Source organism: Primulina tabacum, chromosome 8 (assembly GCF_025594145.1).
Source record: "Primulina tabacum isolate GXHZ01 chromosome 8, ASM2559414v2, whole genome shotgun sequence".
Lineage (NCBI taxonomy): Eukaryota > Viridiplantae > Streptophyta > Magnoliopsida > Lamiales > Gesneriaceae > Primulina > Primulina tabacum.
In genome coordinates, this window is record NC_134557.1 from 39,580,791 (window position 1) to 39,588,740 (window position 7,950).

Genomic DNA, 7,950 nt, shown 5'->3' on the forward strand with positions numbered 1-7,950 from the left:
CGATCCATGAGACCGTCTCACACAAGTGTTTGCCAAAATTGTATATCTTCATTGAGAAGTTGTCTCTACATTCAAATCAGCCCAGGATATGTTGTAAAATATAGATAACCCCCGAGGTTTTATTTCCGTACACTACAAGATAATCATTCATTCTTTTTTCTCTCTGAATTTATTCTAATTCTATGGAATTATACTTAAATTCGAATTTGTGACAGATAACATCTTAAATTTGGATTTTTTATAAATCAATGCTTAGAATTTGATTTGAAATTTTTTCGAGAGTTTTCAAAGTTTGTAGTGTTACTATTTTGAAATTGTTATTAGTTATATGTTGAGAAGTAATAGTAAATATCAATGCTAGGTTGTACGTTTTAAAAACCAAGAAATAAAATCTTGTTTGATGCACACTTTGACACGATATTCAAAGCCTCATTTGGAAAAGACCCAAACTCACAAATATAAAATCTGATGTTGAATTACTGTAAAAAAAAGTTAGAGTGAATGTGCCAGTGAATTAATCCGTGGCTTGAGCTTTATTGACTCTTATGTAAATGGTTTTATCCAATTATGTCATTTACTTTATTTGTATATTTATGCGAGCAGTATAAATAAATTCATTGAATATATTATAGGTATCATGATGTCTGTCTCACAACGTAAAATCGTAATGCAATATAATCGACGAAATCGAAATAAATTAAAGGAGTAAATTTCTACGCTCGGGCAGTTTGCCTACTCGCCAAGATAAGGCTGGAATCGAGCCTAAAAACTATTGGACAAAAACTTGTGTGAGATAGTCTCACGAGTCGTATTTTGTGATACAGATCTTTTATTTGGGTCATCCATGAAAAAATATTACTTTTTATGCTAAGAATATTACTTTTTATTGTGAATATCGGTAGGGTTGACCCGTCTCACAAATAAAGATTCATTAGATCGTCTCACGAAGACCTACTCAAACTATTGACTTCGAAGCTAATTAATTATTTCAAAAATAATTACAATCATTATCGCCAAATCCCAATAATTAACATTGAATCCTTACGCTAGTTACACCACTTTCCACGAAAGATGACATATTCAACAAATTAATGCACATATTTCTAAAATATCAATGGAAAAAATTTACAAGATCTTACTGTTAGTAAACAATATGCTTTTCTAAATCTCAAGGCATACACTTCTCTCTCCCAAGATATTAGAAAACAACAAACTTTTTTTTTCTCAAAACAAACTTCATAAATAAAAAAAATACACTAATTTTTTCCCCGAAAAGTGTGCATAAACTTATAAATATTTTTTCATGCAAGTACGTACATGTAGGGATGTAATTGAGTCAAAGCGAGCCGAACTCTTGAATGTTTGAGCAAGACTCGTTTATAATCGATTCGAGCTCGAGTTTTATTAATTAATATATACATGGCTCACGAACTTATTCAATATTTTATTGAGCCTAAACGAGATTAATAAATATGAATTATACATTTGAATTTTCATTAAATTCATTAAAAAATAATTTTTATATGTAAAAAAATATATAACATTCTTATTAAAATTTGTAAATTTATTATAATAAATAAATTTAATATTTTTTTAATATATTTCACATGTAATGTGTAAAATCAAAACTATTATTTTTTTAATAGAGATGATACATGAACTTACTAACGAACTTCATTAAACGAGCTTTTAACGAATTGAGTTATAAAAATAGTTCAGAAATTATTGTTTTATTTACATCTCTAGTTACATGTATTTTTTTTACTCTTTTTATTTAAGTAATAAGCCAAATTTGTATGTGGTTTTGTACAGACACTAGCAATAGGTTACAAATATTGAGTTCAAGGGACGTCGCTTAAAAAATGAATATTCCGTTGCCGGGACTCGAACCCGGGTCTCTCGGGTGAGAGCCGAGTATCCTAACCAACTAGACTACAACGGATTTGTTAAGCCAGTAGTAAGATTATATGTATATATATATACTACTTTTTAATTTTGATAAATCAATCTTAGCAGCCATACTAATCCATATTTAGCGTTAGTTAAATTTTTTTTACATTTGTTGTCCTTTTGTTTTTCAATTGATGATCTTGTTTTAGATAGAAAACCGTATAATTTTAAGTGTGTGACATTGTTTAGAACTAAATAAATCATACGACGACGTAATCTACCCACCCGTATTATAATATTTTCTTTGAAAATTACGGGATCACAAGTCATCTAACATAGCTTTCCAGTCATTTTACTCAATATATGGAACAAACCCTTTTGGGTCTTATGCTGAAATAATTCAATATGAATTGGTTTGTTGGTGGCATCAATTGGCGCACACATATCTTGGTTGGTGATACGTCAATTTTGTTTCCACAACTAATCAAATTATCATTGATTAGGCGTGAGGACCATCACTTTTTACTTGCGATGGCAAACCGACGATTTCGGATCAAGTTCGCCGCCCCGGTTAAATTTTAAATCAGAACACGGGCAAGCTCATGCCCGTAATTAATGGCTCCATCTTATCAGACTAGGTAGGTTTTTTGTGAGACGGTCTCATGAATCTTTATATGTGAGACGAGTCAATTCTACCGATATTTACAATAAAAAGTAATACTCTTAGCATAAAAAGTAATACTTTTTCATGGATGACCCAAATAAGATATATGTCTCACAAAATACGACCCGTGAGACCGTCTCACACAAGTTTTTGCCATCAGACTAATGTGTTTCATAATATTTTTCGACATAATTAATTGCGTCGAACCAATTACTTATCTTACATCTTTTTTAACTTATCCAAACTCGTCGGGAAAGAGTCAAATGCTGGTCGGATATCCGTTATGTCTTGTCTAATTGATATCTCTACTTTTAACATAAAATATATTTAATTAAATGTTATGTATATGTATCTAAATCAAAATGTTACGTGTTTCTCTAATATTAGAATAATTAGGTTTTATCAAGACATTAATATTTATGACATTCAAATTTCGATTTGGCTATGTAATTTGTGAAGAAGTTGAGGAAATTTGTATGGCTTGAAACTTGAAATTTCGAAGATTTTGACTGGTGATAGTAAATTGTGTGTGCATTAATTTCACTCCGTTCTTTTAATGAAATTGTTGACTTCAAGGAGACGATGATCTTCTTGTTTGTAACACCAAATAAAAAAAATCGATTTTGAAATCTAGTCTAAAAAACTATTTATCTCGAAAATAAAATGAAATTAAGATTGTGTTATTTATGAAAGTTCTAAACAATCAGAAGAACAACAATTACATAATGTTCTAAAAGATTATTTTTTTTTTACAGATTGTTGTGTTGCAATAATTGATCCTGCTAAGTAGAGCAATAGAAATAAGATGTTCGTGTTATTATACGATTTAAAATATTAATTACATCGTTACCACCAGCAAATGCTCATGTTCGGTGCGATCATGTGTATATGTATGTACATCACTTAACCACATAAATGTCAATGAATGTATTATAAATTTATATGGCATCGTCAACTTAACTGAATAGGTGAATGGAGCTATTTTACCTACTCTGTTCTAGGGATGGCAATGGACGGGGGCGGGGGTGGGTTTGCCATCCTCATCCCCATCCCCACCCCCATACCCGCCCCAATCCCCGCTTTTTCGGGTTCGGGGAATCCCCAAACCCGAAACTTCGGGGATCAACTTCCCATCTCCGCCCCCATCTCCGTTTCAAAAATATTAATATAGCAAGAGGATGACGAATTCGGAGATTTTCTCAAACCAAAACTTATTATTATCTATTATTATTAGAGATAATATTAATATTAATATCAATATTAATAATAATAAGATTATTAATATTTTAAAAAATAATATTATTATTATATTATTAATATTAATAATACTATTATTTTCGGGGCGGGTTCGGGGATTTCGAGGATGCGGATAATAATCCCATACCCGCCCCAAATTACATCGAGGATTTTTTTAAATCCCCGAACCCGAAAAAATCGGGAATCCCCATCCCCGTTTCGGGCTTTCCCCGCGGGGCCCCAAACCCGTGGGAAAAGTTGTCATCCCTACTCTGCCCTACACCTAGTCTCTTCCTTCTTGGTTTCTGCGAGATGAGACTCTTGTACTTTAATCTAGTCCAGAGAGGATTCAAAGTGGGGATTTATGCACATAATCTTGGGGGTGTTTTCTCCTTACTTATGTTAGGATTTGCCACAAAATAAGCTATAACACACACAAGTGGAGCATTGATATAAGTCGCCGACTCAGACCTCCTAAAATCAACTCTGTCATCGTCGTTGATACCCTGGAAAGGGCTCAGGTCATTCTTGGACTCGGGCAGAAAGAGAACTTACACGAGTCAAATTCCAATTTGATGCAAAGAGTAGAGCGTGAGTAAAACTTAGAAAGGGTACTCCAGCCCGACCAGGGTACTTTCGCCAGGGTTCAGGTCACCCGACCAGTATGGGTTACCATGCATCATTAGCATGATAATCAGTGCCCATGACAAGACCCGAACAGTATGGGTCGCCATGCCTACTAACAGATGACAGGAAATGGGCAGTTATCAGAGTACAGGACATGGGCAGTTTTCAGAGTACAGGGCATGGGCAGTTGTCAGATGACAAAGCATGTGCAGCTGTCAAAGGACAGGGCATGGACAGCTGTCTAATCAGGAACAATGTCCATGCACTATAATCGAGGTCATATTCTCTCCTATAAATACACAGGTTTGCTAATTTAAACAGATATGGCAATCTACTGCATTCAATAAATTCTCTCTCTACTTGGTGAACCTTGTACTTACTTGAGCGTCGGAGTGGCTGTGCCGGAAACCCTTACGGCGCCCCACTACATTATCTTGTTGAGTGTGTTCAGATTGTCTGACCCGGGCAGTCCAGGCCAGAGCACCCTAGCAACCCAGTCTAGAGCACCCGAGCAGCCCAGTCTAGAGCACTCGGGCATCCCAGGACAGAGCACCCGGACAGACTAGGCCAGAGCACCCGGGAAGACCAAGATAGAGCACCCGAGAGACCAGGCCAGACCACCCGGGATCATCCTATCAGGCCAGGTCATACTCATCATATCGTATCACAATCTTTACAGAGAGAGCACTATTCTCTGCTCGGGTAGATTGCCTACCCCAGCTCACCCAATCTACCCGGGCATCATCATTGAGAACTATTCTCTGCTCGGGTAGATTTCCCAACCCAGCTCACCCAATCTACCTGGGCATCATCATTGGCGCCGTCTGTGGAAAATAATATCTATAGACGTAGATATGGTTTCCATTTCACTCTACCAAAAATAAATTCGGATTCAGTATTTTCAGGTTAGTGATTTGTTTTTTAATAAAAATAATACAACATGAGAAGCAGAAAAGTCAAAAGTCCGGGAGATATGAGGCCCCGACACCATATTTTAAGTCCGGGAGGCACAAGGCCCCGACATCATATTTTAAGTCCGGGAGATATGAGGCCCCGACACCATATTTTAAGTCCGGGAGGCACGAGGCCCCGACATCATATTTAAAGTCCGGGAGAGATGAGATCCCGACACCATATATTAAGTTCGGGAGACATGAGGCCCCGACAGATTCTTGTAAAACCGAGAGACATGAGGCCTTGGCTATGCTCTAAGTCCAGGGATCCGTACCCTGGCTCAGGGCTCCGCACCTCGACCATTATAAGCCCAGGGCACTACACCCTGGCTCGGGGCACCACATCTCGACCATTATAAGCCCAGGGCACTACACCCTGGCTCGGAGCTCCGCATCCCGACCATTATAAGCCCAGGGCACTACACCCTTGCTTGGGGCTCCGCACCTCGACCATTATAAGCCCAGGGCACTACACCCTGGCTCGGGACACCACACCTCGACCCTTATAAGCCCAGGGCACTACACCCTGGCTCGAGGCACCGCACCTCGACCATTATAAGCCCAGGGCACTACACCCTGGCTCGGGGCTTCACACCTCGACCATTATAAGCCCAGGGCACTACACCTTGGCTCGGGGCTCCCCACCTCGACCATTATAAATCCAGGGCACTAAACCCTAGCTCGGGGAACCACACCTCGACCATTATAAGCCCATGACACTACACCCTGGCTCGGGGCTCCCCACCTCGACCATTATAAGCCCAGGACACTACACCGTGGCTCGGGGCTCCGTACCTCGACCATTATAAGCCCAGGGCACTACACCCTGGCTCGGGGCTCCGCACCTCGACCATTATAAGCCCAGGGCACTACACCCTGGCTCGGGGTTCCGCACCTCGACCATTATAACCCCAGGGCACTACACCCTGGCTCTGGGCACCGCACCTCGACCATTATATGCCCAGGGCACTACACCCTGGCTCGGAGCTCCGCACCTCGACCATTATAATCCCAGGGCACTACAACCTGGCTCGGGGCACCACATCTCGACCATTATAAGCCCAGAGCACTACACCCTGGCTCGGGGCACCGCACCTCGACCCTTATAAGCCCAGGGCATTACACCCTGGCTCAGGGCACCACACCTCGACCATTATAAGCCTAGGACACTACACCCTGGATCGGGGCACCACACTTCGATCATTATAAGCTCAGGGCACTACACCCTGGCTCCGGGCACCACACCTCGACCATTCCCAAGTCCCGGGATATGCTCTCGGCCCAGGGCTCCGCACACTGGTTATAGATAAAATACAGTGTCTCCAAATTCGGCATTCAAAAGCAAGTTTATGAACAAGAAGAATCTAATTATTTTTAAAGGCCGGGTATATTGCAAGTATTCTTAGTTTATAATTATAAAGACAGTGAAAAGGAAATATTATTCCATCGAAGCATATTTTATCGATAAAAATCCCGGGAGATATGAGGCCTCGACATCTTCTATTTAAGTCCGGGAGACATAAAACCCTGGCATCTTATACTTAAACCCGGGAGGCATGAGGCCCCGGTATTCTATTTAAGCACGGGATACATGAGGCCCCGGCACCTCATCCCATCTCTGGGAAACAGAAGCCCCCGATGCTTTTATAGCCAAAATTAGTTATCTTTCTGGTGGAGCACCAAGCATGACTAATCGAGACAGCGAGTATGACTCTAGCCCGACTATTTAAGGAGAGAGTGGTGATACCCTGGAAAGGGCTCGGGCCATTCTTGGACTCGGGCGGAAAGAGAACTTACACGATTCAAATTCCAATTTGATGCAAAGAGTAGAGCGTGGGTAAAATTTAGACAAAGTACTCCAGCCCGACCAGGGTGACCAGGGTACTCCAGCCGGACCAGGGTACTCCAGCCCGATCAGGGTACTTTCGCCAGGGTTCTGGTCATCCTACCAGTATGGGTCACCATGCATCAGTAGCATGATAATCAGTGCCCATGACAAGACCCGAACAATATGGGTCGCCATGCCTACTAACAGATGAAAGGAAATGAGCAGTTGTCAGGGTACAGGGCATGGTCAGTTGTCAGAGTACAGGGCATGGGCAGTTATCAGATGACAAAGCATGTGCAGCTGTCAGAGGACAGGGCATAGGCAGCTGTCTAATCAGGAACAATGTCCATGCACTATAATCAAGGTCATATTTTCCCCTAAAAATACCCAGGTTTGCTCATTTAAACAGATATGGCAACCTACTGCATTCTATAAATTTTCTATCTACTTGGTGAACCTTGTACTTACTTGAGCGTCGGAGTGGCTACGTCGGAAACCCTTCCGGCGCCCCCACTGACATTATCTTGTTGAGTGTGTGCAGATTGTCTGACCCGGGCAGTCCAGGCCAGAGCACCCAAGCAGCCCAGTCTAGAGCACCCGGGCAGCCCAGGACAAAGCACCCGGACAGATCAGGCCAGAACACCCGGGAAGACCAGGCCAGAGCACCTGGGAGACCGGGCCAGACCACCCGGGATTATCCTATCAAGCCAGTTCATATTCATCCTATCGTATCACAATCTTTACAGAGAGAG

At 41.0% G+C, this 7,950-nt stretch overlaps 1 non-coding gene across 1 annotated transcript; it reads right to left on the minus strand.

Moving 5' to 3' along the window:
* Positions 1-1,869: 1,869 nt before the first annotated feature.
* On the minus strand, positions 1,870-1,942 carry TRNAE-CUC (transfer RNA glutamic acid (anticodon CUC)). The gene has a single exon. It is a non-coding gene; the product is annotated as a tRNA-Glu (tRNA).
* Positions 1,943-7,950: the final 6,008 nt, after the last annotated feature.